The sequence below is a fragment of the Lissotriton vulgaris genome, chromosome 3_1 (genome assembly GCF_964263255.1).
Source record: "Lissotriton vulgaris chromosome 3_1, aLisVul1.2, whole genome shotgun sequence".
In the NCBI taxonomy this organism is placed as follows: domain Eukaryota; kingdom Metazoa; phylum Chordata; class Amphibia; order Caudata; family Salamandridae; genus Lissotriton; species Lissotriton vulgaris.
In genome coordinates, this window is record NC_141689.1 from 1840705256 (window position 1) to 1840720977 (window position 15722).

Sequence of the window (15722 nt, forward strand, 5' to 3'; positions counted from 1 at the left end):
ACCAAGACAGGGGAATCCGAAGACTTTGGGCGTGTCCCTGGCGCCGCTGGGTTTAGAAACCCGGTTCTTCAACTGGCGCCCAACGTGGGGCGACTTCAGCGGTACCGGTCCAAGCCTGAAGATCGTGAGGAGCTTCGTGAGGAAATACTGGAGGAGGGCCCCTACTTCATCGACCCCTGCATGTCGACTGTGGACCGAAGGTCTTTACTGCGAGGCTTCCCCTTTCCGACGGCTACGAAGGACTGCTGCCCTGACTGTCGCCCTGTCTTGGCCCCTTTTGTGAAGATTTGTAAGGCGAGACGATAGACGGTCTTCTGGTGGCGTGACAGACATTTTGGTTAAGTACAAGTGGGTCGCTCCCACGACTTTGTTTGGTTTCTTGGCTTTCTTTGATTTGGTCGCTGCAACAACCAAAGCCGAGGGGCTCATATATTTGCGAGTATATCGTGTTGATAACCCCTTGAAGTTTGAAGCCAGATTAGTGAGCTATAAGATGCCTGATCTTAGCAAATTTAGGAAATGGTTTTGTTGTAGTTGTAGAAGGAATTCCCGACTGGAGGATTCGTGTCCTATACCTCCGATTGGAACTCCAATTTATGAGCTCTATTCAAAGCATGGCGTGGGTCCAATTACGTATAATGAAGTATGGATCCGCTATACTAGACAAGATGGTGTCTTACGATGGCCCAAACATGGTAGTTTCGAATCAGAGGTTTTAGATAACCTGGAAGTTACGCTATTTAGGAAGGAAGCCTGGCCGGCGATGTTTGACTCTTTCCGCCTCTGGCGTAAGGAAGCCAAACAGCGAGAAATTAAGCAAGCGAAGAAAGATAGGAAAGAGAAGAATATATCGATTATGCAAGCTGCTAGGCAGTTTAAAGAAGATGAAGAAGATCGTGCGATTGAGGTGTCAGATAGACAACATTGCATGGCCATTGACAAATGTTACCCGGCTTTGCCACCTCTTCTTTCGAATGCGACAAATGACCCTGAAAAGGATCCTTTGATGTCGCATCTGTTGAGATTACCACCCCCTTATGTGCAGAGTGCTACAGCACCTCAGCAACCCCCAGTTGTTCAACCCCCTGGTGTTGTTCAGCCGCCAGCTGCTATTCCACAGTTGGTTCTTTCTCCATTGGCGCAGACTTCTCTAGGGCCGCCAGCTTTGCTACCAGTTTTGCCTCAAACTCCTTTGCCTTCTTCTCCTGTGCCTTTGACTCCCTTTTCTATCGACCCTATGTCTTTGCCTCCTCAAAACACTTTGTCTCCTGTTCTTATGTCAACTTCTTCTCCTTCTGCTCGGAAACGGATGTCTGAGACTGTTGTTAGTCTTTTGTCTCCATTCTTTGGATCATTGAATATGACCCCGGTTTCGGAACGTAAGCAGAGTCGTAGTCAGCTTCCTGGCCCCGAAGAGCGGACAGTGTTGGATCTGTTGGCTCGTAGATGGGTTTTGAATGCTTCTAAGTATGATTTACAAGCAGTTATGGATGTTTTCTTGCAGTGGGATCCGCCTAAGCAAAGGTATGTTTTTGATGTGATGTGTACTTTCCTTCGTGAAGAATGGGAAAAGAATGAGTTGGGTCTGATCCCGCAGGAAGTGCTTGATGTTCAGTTTGAATTTGCTAAAGGGACGATAGTGGGTCCCGATGTTGAGGAAGCGGTAGAGACGCTTCTTGCGTTTAGGTGTAAACTTCCTTCTGAGTTGTTGTTTGAACCTGATCCTTCTGTTAGGAGGAAAGTGAAGTAGTATCCTATGAGAGAGGTTCCCCCTGTATGGAGAGAGGAAGTTGTGGCTAATCTTAATCAGGGTATTCAGGGTGTTCCGGCCCATTTTCAGCGTGTATGGGTAAATGTTCCTTGGAAGAGAGCAGAGGTCTTGGCTCTTAAGCAGACTTTGCCTGACCCCCGTAAGAATGCTGCCGGGTACTATAAGGAGTTGTCCCAAACAATTGACGCGTGTGTTATGAATTTAGCTGGCATAGATATGTTGTTGGGTAATGTAGTTCCTCAACCTTTGTGGGCGAAGATCCGTCATGAGAATCATGCACAAGAGTTAGGAGATACATGGGTTAACATTGCTGCTGCAGATGGTCGACAGGTAGGAGGTGCTAAACCTGAGCCTTTAGTTGCAGAATTACCTGGTAGGATTAATAATTTAATGAAAACTTTGATGCCTCCTATGCGAGTGAATTGGGACAAGTTGGCAGCATGCAAACAGAAGAAAGATGAGAGTGTGTCTGATTTCTTCACTAGGTTTGAAGAAACATTCATTGATCACAGTGGTCAGGGCATGAGTACAGAAGGTGGCCAACGATTGTTTGTGCATACGTTTGTTTTTAATTTGCTTCCCGAACTTTGTAATGAGTTGAAGGACTCTGAGAGTTCATGGGCTGTTTCTTCTTTGGCCCAGATATTGGCTACTGCACAATACTACGAGAATAGGGATAAAGAAGAGAAGGATAAAGCAGAAAAGAAGACTAAAGAATTAAAGACGAAGGTTCTTTTACAGCAGGCGTATCCACCTCGCTCGAATCAGCGCCAGCAACCTTCCCAGTTTCAGCAGCCCCCACAGTTCCAGAGATTGTTGCAGAAGCCTGAGTCTTTTCCTCCTCGACTTCCGCTAGGTCCTAATCAGTGTGCTTACTGTAGGGACGAGGGTCACTTCAAGAATAGTTGTCCGGTTTTGCTACAAAGTGCGAATGGTGTGTCTGGTCAGAGAGGTCGTGGTGGTTTTCAACAAGCATCTAGGGGTAGAGGACGTGGTACGTTTTCTCAGAATGAACGTTCCTTTCCCCCTCAGAATTCTATGAATTCTTTTGATCAACAGAACCTTCTGTCTGTTCAGTCTACTCAGTACTACACGGATGACTATTATCTTGAAGGTGAGAGTGCTGGCTTTAATGACAGCTAGGACAGCCATGGACAAAGAGAGGGAGTAGTGTCAGTTCCAGTAGACCAGAGTGGACCTTATGTTGAAGTAATTACATCAGGTGTGTCAGAACCTTTTCTTTTGGCTACTGGTGCGGCTAAGAGTTCTATCATGCACTCTAAACTCCCTGGCGCACCTTTGTCTGGCTTGACAAATGTCTCGGTAGAATTTTCCGGCGCCCCAGTTCGTAATCCGGTTTCTAGTCCTTTGTCTCGTTCTATTGGTCCTTGTGAATTGGAAGCACCCCTTATTCTAACGATAGGTTGTAGTGAGAATCTGTTGGGTTTGGATTTGTTGAAAAGATTGTATGCGACATTACATTGTTCTCCTTCAGGAGTATATCTTACGTTGGGTAAGAGAGTGATCTCTCCGATGTATTTGTCTAAAGATCGGCTTCCACTTGAATTGCGTTCGCTTCCTGATACTTTGTGGGCTACAGGTCCGAAAGATGTTGGCCTTTTGCAGATTCCACCCTATGTTGCTACTCTCAAGTCGAATGCTAAGTTACCTCGCATTCCCCAATATAAGATGTCTAGTGATGGTGAGAGAGCTCTTTTAGCGATTATCTATGATTTGGTTGAGAAAGATGTGATTGAAGAAACGAGAGGTAATGTGTGTAACAGTCCTGTTCTGCCTGTCCTTAGCGTACTGACGCTTCTCAACCACCTGTGTATCGGTTTGTGATTGACCTTCGAGAGGTCAACAAAATTGTTATGCCACAGTTTCCTGTTGTTCCGGACATTACTGCCTTATTGACTATGATCCCTGCTTCGGCTGCTTGGTTTTCTGTTATAGATCTGAAGAATGCTTTCTTTGGTATTCCGATTGCTGAAGAAAGTAGAGATATTTTTGGCTTCTCTTTATGAGGTCGAAGCTTCCGGTTTAAGCGCGCTTCTCAAGGTTATTGTGAGAGTCCCTCCATCTATAGTCAGGTTTTGAAAACTCAGCTGGATGCTTTTGTTTTGCCTTTTGGTGCGACTCTTATCCAGTACGTGGATGATTTGTTGGTCGCTGCTGATGATGAAGAGATTTGTAAAGCAGCTACGCTTTCTTTGTTGCAACATTTGTCTGACCTTCACCATAAAGTGTCGCCTTCTGGGGCGACCCCAGAGCATATTCAAGCGATTGCTCAGATGACTGTACCATCCACACAAGGAGAGGTGCGTGCATTTTTGGGTATCACCTCGTATTGCAGGCAGTGAATTCAGAATTTTTCCTTATTTGCGAAACCTTTGTCGTCACTTACCCTTAAGGATACACCGAATCCTATTCCTTGGTCTGACGAATGTCAGAAGAGTTTTTCTGAGTTACGTGATGCATTGTGTTCTGCTCCGGTGTTGGGTACTCCCGACTACAGTAAGCCTTTCACACTCTATGTACACGAGAGAGAGGGTTGTGCGTTGTCAGTATTGACACAACAATTCGGGGACAAGCAGCGCCCATGTGCGTATTTCTCGTGTACTTTAGAGTCGGTAGCTAGAGCATTGCCGAGTTGTTTGAGAGCTACAGCGGCAGCGGCTGTTTCTATCCGACAGTCTGCTGGTTTGGTATTGGATAATACGTTGATTGTGATGGTCCCACATGCAGTGGATACCTTATTGAATAAAACTAGGACTCAGCACCTTACTAGTGCACGTTTGTCAGGTTATGTGTTGACCGCTGTAACAGGGTGCTATGGCAGACTGTGTCGAAGGCTGCGGAGAGGTCAAGGAGGATGAGGGCGACTGTGTCTCCATTGTCCAGTAGAGTTCGAATGTCGTCTGTTGCTGCGATGAGGGCGGTCTCCGTGCTGTTTTTGGCTCGGAAGCCGGACTGTGAGGGGTCGAGGGATTTGTTGGTTTCGAGGAAGGCGGCGAGCTGGATGTTGACCGCTTTCTCGATGACTTTGGCTGGGAATGGAAGGAGCGAGATGGGGTGGTAGTTTTTGAGTTCGGTGGGGTCAGCTTTGGGTTTTTTCAGGAGGGCGCTAAGTTCGGCGTGTTTCCAGCTTTCCGGGAAGGTGGCGGAGTTGAGGGAGCAGTTGATGACGTCTCGGAGGTGTGGTGCTATGATGGAGTGTGCTTTGTTGAAGATGTGGTGAGGGCATGGGTCTGTGGGGGATCCTGAGTGGATGGAGTTCATCAGGTGGATGGTGTCCTCAGTGGAGATTGGGTTCCAGTCAATTCAATTCAAAAACTTTATTCGATCATTGATTAATAATCATAAAAGTACATACATACATAAGTAATAAAACATGAGGGTACAGCAGGTTTTAAGTTAATCACATATCAAAAAAGGGTGCTTTTCCTCAAGCTTATCGATTTTAAAATATATACAGCAGTAAAAAAACAGATGTCCTGTGAATTAAGTCCAAATAAAAGCCCCATGGCCGATACAATAGTGGATACATTATATTTTTTGAAAAGCGGTTTCAGATATACTTTTCGAAGGTGGAGATAAAGAGGGCATAACAATAAAAAATGCTCCGTACTTTGCTTTGTGGTCCCATCACACGGACAGGGGGCAGTAGTATAGGTCTTCATTACAGGATACGCAACAAGCAAATGAACAATCCCCATCCGTAATCTTGCCAATACATATTGGTGGGATCGGATAGTAACCAATTTAAGGTATCCTGAAAGCCCCATTTCTTCCTTAGTGTATCTGTCGTAAAAAACATGTGAGGAGAACTGAGCAGTAGCTGCGTTACGCTTCACCATGCTAACCCTCAGAAATTCATGTTTAATCTCACTCTTCGGGATATCTAAAACACAAGAAGGGTTATCACGCACCGTGAGATTAAAAACATCATTAAATGTTCGGATAATATAGTTAAGCCAGGGGATGCGGGAACATTTGTCCATGTGAAGACAATCTAAAATAATCTTTCTTGTAAAACCAGTCTGTTCCTTAGCCCATATAGATCTCCATACTAACAGGGGTCTTAATCTGATCAAGTCAGATAGATGTTCTAGACCAACCTCCTGATGGATCAGCTTTGTTGAGGCAGAAGATGGTAAACACAGGAGTTTTTTGACAAATTTGTTTTCCTCAACCTGGAGCATGTTGTTATTACAATGGCCCCACACTCCTGAGCCATATAGGGCCAGAGCAACACATTTATGGCGATATAGGTACAACATGTCTGGTATCCGTCTTGAGCCTAACTTGGATGCAAACCTAAATATGCCAAAAGAACACTTGGCCATTTTGGCTCTTACATTAATCATTTCAGGTGTCCACATCCCCCCACTGTTAAAAGTGATACCCAGATAACAGAATTTGTCCACCACTTTTATAGTTTGGTCCATAACTGTGAAGGGCCTTAAGTTTTTAATTTTCTTCCCACAGGGCATTATAAAAGTTTTCGAATTATTAATTTTTAGTTTTCTCCCATTAATAAAATCTGCAAATTTATTCATAAGTTTTTGCAACCCTAGAGGGGTTTGTGAGAGCAGAACCGCGTCATCCGCGTAAAGCAATATTGGGATGGAAAAGCCGCCAGCAGTCGGTGCATCTGCACTGATGGTCCGTAGTTCCGACTCGATTGCATTAATAAAAAGGGAGAAAAGAAGAGGTGCAAGGACGCATCCCTGCCTAATTCCAGAACCTACTTTAATACTGGATGTACACTCCCCCGATTGCCCGTATCATATCTTAGCCGTCAGATTCCTATAAAGTTGGGCCAAGAAATAGATAATATCCTGTGGAGCACCCATGTCCAACAAGGTTGACCACAGAAGGCCATGGTCAACCAAGTCAAAGGCACTGGTCAGGTCGGCAAAGCAAAGGAACAACGAGCCTTGTTTAGCCCGTGTATATTTGCATATAATAAGGTCTAAATTAATGCACTGTTCTATGGTGCCTAACCCCTTGCGGAATCCGTACTGAGAATCCGCAAGGATCCCTTTATCTTCTACCCATTCCTCCAGGCGACTCAGTAATACCCTACTCATAATTTTTAGGGAAGCAGTGAGGAGGGAAATCGGGCGGTAGTTTTTTGCCTCAGCCCTCTCCCCTTTTTTATACACCGGGATAATGATTGATTCCCCCCAAGTCTGTGGGGCCGCAATCATTGCAGCAGCATTAAAAACCCTTGTTAACAATGGGCTCCATATGGAAACCTCGGCTTTATAAAGGTCAACGGGTACCCCATCAGGGCCCGGCGCCTTTCCCCCCTTACTGACCCGGATGGCAGCATCCACCTCAGAGACTGTGATATTAAGAGGTATGGGGATAAAAGCCAGGGTTTCCCTATCACCCCCTACAGCTAGTCCTTCGGGGTTAAAAATACTAGTAAAATGAGCCACCCATTGTTCCTCAGATACCTGGGCAGACATTACCGGGACTTCTTCATTTTGGAGGAAGGGACTATTGACAGTGGACCAGAAGAGCTTGGTATCCTTAAGATCCACTGCCTTAGTCAGGTTGTTCCAGGCCTCTTCCCTTAGTTCCTGTTTCCTATCCCTCAGATGAATTGAGTATTCCCTTCTGAGGGTTTTAACTGCTTCCTTATCTCTGGGTTTACCCTTAAGAGCAACTTTGAGTCTTTGTAAGGATTTAGTACATTCCCTGTTAAACCATCCCCCGTTAATCCTAGGGCCCTTTGGTTTTCTTCCAGTTAAGATTTCTGCAATGTTTTTATTAATGATGTCGAAACTAGCTAGAATATCAGCATTATCCTTTTCGGGTTCGAGACAGCATTCCACCTCATCTATACAAGCAGACACAATGGTACATAGTAAATGTTCCTCATTTTGCCTACCCCATTTAATTCTAGGGCCATTGGGTCTATGTGGAACTACATCTGTCACTGCACCATGTAACGCCTTTACTTTATCCCCCCACAAGGAGAGATACATTGTTAGACAGTTATGATCGCTTAGGGCTGGGTCTACTATTACGGGTAAGGAACACAAAGCTGTAATACTGGAGGAGACAATGAGGTAGTCGATAACCGTGACACAATTCCTACCAACAAAGGTCGGTACCGAATTGCCCTCACTGTCTACGCCAGGTAACATAATGCATAAATCCATTTTAAGCATAAGAGTGTTTAGGGATTCCCCATAAACCGAGTGTAAAAAATGGGTCTGATCTTCCCCCACCTCATCCCCATACCCACACACCCTTTTGCCAACAAATGGGCACATGTGAATGTTGAAATCTCCGCCCCACAAAATATCAAAAGACACATCACTGCGCCCATATAACCTTTCCACCTCCGCTTCAAGTTCATCAACCATATCTGTTTTTGAGTGGTTAAAGACATTGTTGTAGTGGTTTATAACTAAAACATTTCGCCCATTCCTGTGTTGTAACCACAACAACTGAGAGTGCAGACCGACGGTCCGGTGGTTTTTTACTCGAACCGGTAACCTCACAGAGAGCAATATCACCATTCCACCACTGGCTCTCCCCATGTTGGATGGCTGAGCATGGCAATTATAGGCAACATACCCATCAAGATAGACATCTTCGGCCGCCCAAGTCTCCTGGAGACACAAGATGTCAAATTGGGTTATAAATTCTAACCATCCTAGACGATCTATCTTGTTATTCCACCCAGCAATATTCCAACTCGCCATCTTATATCCCCGTTCTGTTAGACTAACAGCCTCAATAGATGGTGGGGGTAAGGTGTGGACGTGGGTTACTTCCCCTGGCACGGGGTCTTCAGATAGTCGGGTCGGACTTGTACTTCCACTGGCCGGGGTAGGAGTATCTGAGTTACAGTGAAGCTGCCCAGAATTACGTGTATTACCCCCAGAGCTACAAGTAGCATTGTACCCATTGGGTGGGTTAATATCAGTTGAGCCTTTTTCCCCCGTGCCTACACCCGTGTCTCCCCCTGTGTCTCCACAGAATTCCTTATCCCCCTCCCCTGTGGCCCGATGGCATCAGTCACAGTCTTCCAGGCCACTAAACACGTCAAACCTGTTGGTGGTATCTAGGGGTGTAAAAGGTTTGAGATGATCCATTCTCCTGTGTGTTAGGGAGTTGTACCTTGGGCCTATAGTATTCCACCCATACAGATCTACAGCTATAGGTGGTTGCTTGTCGTTAAATATAGGGCCGTTATTGTAGACAGGTGGACGATATGGGTTTGAGAGCATTTGCCTCAATAACGGGGGCGGGGGGGCTCGCTGTGATTGATGATTAGGTGGGAACACCACTGAGCGAGGATAAAAATATGTTAGGGGACGGGGGGTAATAGATTTACTTCCGTGGTCAGACGGCCAGTTAAGTATAAAATGGACGGCATTCTGATCTCTAAAATTAATGACCACTATGTCTCCCTCAATATCTTTAGGTCTTCCTCCCAGCCAAGGAAGGCGGTGGACATGGACAATTTCTCCATTGATATTATTTGCAATAGGTCTGTGTAGACTTAACCAATGCGATATTTTATTTTTCAACTGGGCAAAACCCTCCCGTTTGTTCTTCTCCAGCTCTGGTACCCCAGTAAGGACTACTACAAAGGGTACAGCTTCTGGTGGAAGTTCTGGAAGGGGGCCCTTGTTATAATTACCTCGAGCCGGCCGCTCGTTTCCTCTCTCTCTATTTTTATTCTCTGGGGCTTGACCAAGATTATTCCGCTGTCCATTAGACGTTACAGCCAGGGACAATGTGGGTTTACTGTTAGGTCCAACAGGGTTACTCCCTGATGTACTTCCACTCATATTATTTGAGGATTGAGGCAGAATGGTAGTCTGAACAGGGGTAGGTATAGTAGTTATAGCAAGAATACCTGATGAAGAAGGTAAAATTGGGGTTTGTATAGGGGGATTAGGCAACACTTTATTAGTCACTATCTTGGTTCCCAGTTCATGTTCTATCTTCCCAAGTCTGTCTTCTAATTTACTAAGTCTATCTACGATAGCCAGAGTATAGGTCCTCATTATAGACTCTATGCTATCGATCAAGGCCCTGTTTGAAGGTTCCTGTAACGTCACCACCGCGGGGGGGCTGTCGGCGGTGGAGATGACAGGGTCGGTAAGGGGAGTTACACATGGATGCGTAGGTGATATAACTATCCTTCCTTTGTCTGTTACTTTAACCCGTCCTCCCCTAGTACTGTCGTCCTTTTTAATGCCAAAGTCTGCATGATTAATTTTCCTCTTTGGAAGGTCAGATTTTTTACGCCTTTTTGTCGGAGGAGGGCCATAGATTTTAACTGGCGTGACTTTTTTTGCCCTACTTTTAACTACTTTTGTTTGTTTAGGGATAGGGGTAATTTGTGCTTTGGTTATAACAATAGATTTGGTTGTACTGGGAGTGGTAGCAATGGTTGACAATTTACTAGTAGTGCCTAAGGGTTCAAATTCGCTCGTAGGTGTTTCCTCTCTAAATATTAGAGGGATGCTGTCCTGCGAGGGGGTGCAGATATTTTCAGTAAGAGTTCCGTCCCCCGTAGAGCTAATTAACACTGGTGACACCGGGAATGGTCTATTCTTTAGGCTTTCAACCGACCGCCGTCGCTCAGCCCGAAGTTCTTCAAGGGTGGGGGTAGTTGGAGAATCCAAGAGAGTTTTCTTAAAGTAATTATCTAATTTCCCATTTATCAAACTCACCGGCTTCTCAGGGCCAGGCAACTCCGGGGTTAGTATTTCGATTGACATAATGATTGGTAATATAATGTACCCCCCAAGCACTTACACAATAGTCCTAGGCTGTTCAGTAATCGACCAGGGATTCTGGCCCAGTCCAGTCTCTGTGGGCCTCTGAGGGTCTCAGAGGGTCCGCCCTTAGTCCGGGCTTTGTCCCGGGTGATGTCCCGCACACGCGTCCCGCTGACGCGTAATAACTTCAGGTCTTATGCTGACTGTGGATAGAGGGGGTGGAGTCACGGGAAGAGGCGGCAGGTGTGCTCGATGGGACACGCACAGCCTGCTGGGCCTCGCAGTCCCGTCCTCCTGCACAGCAGCTCCCCACTCGATTTCCAATGCCCAACGGGGCTCCTTGCACACAGGTTCACAGGTTCCAATGCCCAAGGGTGTTCCAGGAGACAGCAGGCAAAATGGATCCAAGTCTCCTCTGCGAGCGAGGGGTTATCAGCAGTCAGCAGGTCAGCAGGGGGCGGAGTCACGGGTCAGCAGGGGGCGGAGTCACGGGTCAGCAGGGGGCGGAGTCACGATAAGAGGCGGCAGGTGTGCTCGATGGGACACGCACAGCCTGCTGGGCCTCGCAGTCCCGTCCTCCTGCACAGCAGCTCCCCACTCGATTTCCAATGCCCAACGGGGCTCCTTGCACACAGGTTCACAGGTTCCAATGCCCAACGGGGCTCCAGGAGACAGCAGGCAAAACGGATCCCAGTTCCAGTCATTAAGGATGTTCAAGGGGGTGAAGGTCCTGTAGGATGCTGGGTGGGTTGGTCTCCGGGTTGGTTGTCGAAGCTGTTGTGGATGTCTGCGATTTTGTTGTGGAAGAACGAAGCTAGGGAGTCGCAGAGGGCTTGAGAGGGGGTGATGTCGTTGGAGTTGGCTGAGGGGTTGGTAAACTCTTTGACGATGTTGAATAATTCCTTGCTGTTGTGGGCGTTGTTATCTAGTCGGTCTTTGAATGCGGCTTTCTTGGCAGATCGGATTAGTTGGTGGTGTATGCGGGTGGCGTTTTTGAAGGCGTCCCTGGTGCTGGAGTTTGGGTCTTTTTTCCAGGCCTTCTCGAAGGAGCGACAGAGTTTCTTCGATTTCCTAAGATCATCGTTGAACCAGGAGGCGTTTCTGCTGCCTAGTTTGATTTGATGTTTTTTCAATGGTGCTAGGATGTCGGCGCTGTTGGATAGCCATTGGGTGAGGTTAATGGCTGCTAGGTCGGGGTTTGAGGAGTGGACAGGGGGGTTTTGAAGAAGCGCTGAGGAGATCTGGTCGATGGTGATTTTGTTCCAGTTTCTTCTCAGAGTAGGTTGAGGATGGTTGTGGGTTGTGGTCTTATTGTAGATAAAGTGAACGCAGCTGTGGCCCGTCCAATGTAGAGTTGTGGTGTGACTGAAGGAGACATGTTTGCTGGAGGTGAAGATAGGGTCGAGTGTGTGACCTGCGATGTGGGTGGGGGTAGTGACAAGTTGTTTGAGTCCTAGGTTGGCGAGATTGTCCAGAAGGGTGGTGGCGTTGTTGTCCTTGCTCTTTTCCAGGTGAAAGTTGAGGTCTCCCAGTAGAATGTATTCCTCGGAGGGGAGGGCGTGTGGGGTGATAAAGTCAGTGATGTCGTCGCTGAATTGTGCACGGGATCCTGGAGGTCGGTAGAGGAGGGTGCCTCTGAGAGTGGTCTTGGGATCGGTGTGGATCTGGAAGTGAAGGTGTTCGGCACTGGTAAGGTTGACGTCTGAGCTGGTTGAGATGCGGATGGAGTTCTTATGGATGATAGCGATGCCTCCTCCTGTTTGGACGGTGCGGTCCTTACGGATGATCTTGTATCCTTCCGGGATGGCAATGGTGATGTCTGGAGCTGATGAGGCGTTCATCCATGTTTCTGTAAGGAAGGCGACGTCGGGAGAAATGGTGTCTAGTAGGTTCCAGAGGTCAATGGCGTGTCTGTGGACTGAGCGGGTGTTGAGCAGGATGCATTTTAGGTGGTTGGAGTCAGATATTTGTTGTGTGTTCGTGGATGAGGAGTTGTTCTTGGTGCCGTCGAACTTGCAGGAGTTGCAGGAGAAGGGTCCATGGGTGTGTCCAGGAGCGGCTTGGACGCAGTTGGGGAGACGGCCGGGGTTAAGGGCTAGGAGGGTGGAGGCGTCGTAAGTAATGCGGGTGGGGTGGGTGGTACGAGGGCCAGGGGGTCTGGCGCTGGGCGCGGTCCATGCGCGGACGGGCGTAGACGGGCTTACCTTTGGCGCATCTTCGGCGCGGATTGGGCGCGATCGCTGCGCGCAGATGCATCTGTCATAAATGGATGGTGGGGGGGAGGGGCGAGGGAGGGGCAGCGGGAGGCGGATGCGTGCTGGGGAGCCTCGCTACAAGGCACAACAAACAAAATGGCCGAATAATGTAAACAAACCCCAAATCAGGCGGCCAGTCCGATCAACAATGCACGCAGCAGGCAAACAAGACAACAAGCAAATGCGAGCGCACACTCAAAGGCCAACAATTCTGCCAATCAAAAGGGCAAAAATGCGCATGTTCAAACTACGTTACAAATGCTCTGCACTTCGAAGAGGCAAATGCTAGCGCACAATACCAATGCCAAGCGCTATGAAAATTCGGCAAATGCGAGCGCACAATACCAATGCCAAGCGCTATGAAAATTCGGCAAATGCGAGCGCACAATACCAATGCCAAGCGCTATGAAAATTCGGCAAATGCGAGCGCACAATACCAATGCCAAGCGCTATGAAAATTCGGCAAATGCGAGCGCTCTGATAGTTGAAGAGCAATCAGTCACAGGTGAGGCAGTTGCAGGGAAATACCAGTCAGCCAGAGCGAGCGCTGCGGAGAGCGGTCAGGGAGCGAGGTGGAGCGACCTCTTCTCACGAGGATCAGGAGGTCACAGAGCAGTGGGCAGCGGGGCAGCCTGAAGGCAGTCCGTGGGAGGGAGGGGCAGCGGGAGGCGGGTGCGTGCTGGGGAGCCTCGCTACGAGGCACAACAAACAAAATGGCCGAATAATGTAAACAAACCCCAAAACAGGCGGCCAGTCCGATCAACAATGCACGCAGCAGGCAAACAAGACAACAAGCAAATGCGAGCGCACACTCAAAGGCCAACAATTCTGCCAATCAAAAGGGCAAAAATGCGCACGTTCAAACTACGTTACAAATGCTCTGCACTTCGAAGAGGCAAATGCTAGCGCACAATACCAATGCCAAGCGCTATGAAAATTCGGCAAATGCGAGCGCACAATACCAATGCCAAGCGCTATGAAAATTCGGCAGATGCGAGCGCACCCACTGTTGCCCCTGTCTAGTTAGGTCCGTCCTCCCCCACATATTCAATAAGCAAACCCTCGGGTCTGGTGTGAGTGATACTTCCAGTGTTTGTGAAACGGTCCTCATAATTCGCCTCCAGTATTCGCTAATGATCGGACATCCCCAAAGTGTGTGTAGGAGTGTTCCTTCCTCTCCACAGCCTCTCAGACAATTTGGATGCTCTGCCCTGTGTATTCTATACAAAGTAGTTCTGGTGTAGTAGACCCTGTGTAGTATTTTGAATTGTACTAGACGGAAGCGGGCCGATACTCCTGCCTCTCTCGGGGATGCCAGTGCGGCATTCCAGTCCGTTTCATCCATGTCTCCCAATTCCGTCTCCCATTTATCCTGTAATTTAATTAGTGGGTCCGGTAGATTATTTAACAGTTTTCGATAAGTGAGTGATGTAGCTCCTGTTTGCATATAATCAGTGAGCAGGCGGTCTTCTAACGGTGATGATTCAGGGACTTTGGTCCCTGGCTCTATGGCCGTCATCAATGCATGTCTGATCTGTATATATCTATATGTCTCAGTGGGTCCTAGGTCATATTGTTGCTGCAGGAGTGAGAATGGGATCACACCAGTACTCGTCCATAGGTCTCCCACTGTGGAAATTCCTATATTGTCCCATAGGGTAAATCCTTTACTATGTCTCAGACCCCCAATGCTTTAGTATCCCACAGGGGTGTAAGTTTGGTTATTACGTCCCCCCATTTTAATCTAGCCTGCGCCTTATGCCATAGTTTTACCGTGTGCTTTGTCGGGCCTATCAGTTTTGTTAATAGACGTTTGTTATATAGTGGTGCCAATAGGCTGTGTGTTCCTAATTGAGTTCTGTCAGCCATATATGTTGGGTCTTCTTGTGGTGCGTGGATCCACTGGTTTATCACCTTGAGTTGGGACGCCCAGTAGTATAACTGTAAATTTGGCAGTGCTATCCCACCGTCGTACCATCCACGGTTAAGTTTTATATTTGCCACTCGAGCCGGGCGCTCTCCCCATAACAAGCCTGAAAGGACTGCTGTCACCTTCCTAAAATACGAGGGTGGGACAAGGGTCGGCGTATTTTCTAATATATATAAAAAACACGGAAGTGCCTTCATTTTGAATAAAGCCGCTCTACCCAAAAGCGTCAATGGTAAATTCGTCCAGTATCTTGCATCCGCCTTTAAACGAGTGAGTGGAGGTAACAGATTCTGTGTAAAGTAGTGCGAGGCGTCTCGGGTGATATAAATGCCTAGATATTTAAACGAGGGGTTTGCAATGGTCAATTGGCATTCGCTGGGTATATGTGGCAGAGGACCCCTCAGTTCGTAAATAATCGATTTTGACCAATTTATGGTGTAGCCGGAGTAAACACCATGCGCATTACACAGGTCAAGTAATATAGGGATACCAGCGGCCGGATCAGACAAGTATATCAACATATCATCAGCATAAAGGGAGACTCTGTCCTCCCAGTGTTCCCCCCAACTTACCCCCTTTAGTAAAGGAGTGTCTCTAATGATAGTCGCTAGCGGCTCCAGAACTAACGCAAACAGCAGAGGAGAGAGCGGGCAGCCCTGCCTCGTTCCTCTAGCCATTGCATTCAGGAAAGGCCTCAAAACTTGGCTGTTTGCCCTCTAGGCTGTTCCTCTTTTTCTTTTTTGATTTTGTTTTCTATCTTGCTTTTATCACAGTGTTGTGTTATTCTGCTGCAGGTCTTATTATTAAAGCGCCGGGACACTCTTTTTGAGTAGCCGCGCGCTATACAAAAATAAATATTACATAACATAACATAACATAACAATGGCATGTCACGTGAAACGTGGCCATTGGCCGTCACATGTGCGACAGGTTCTGTATATAAGAGTTTTATCCACGCAATAAATTTAGTGCCGAAGCCCATGTGTGCCAGAACTGCGAAAAGG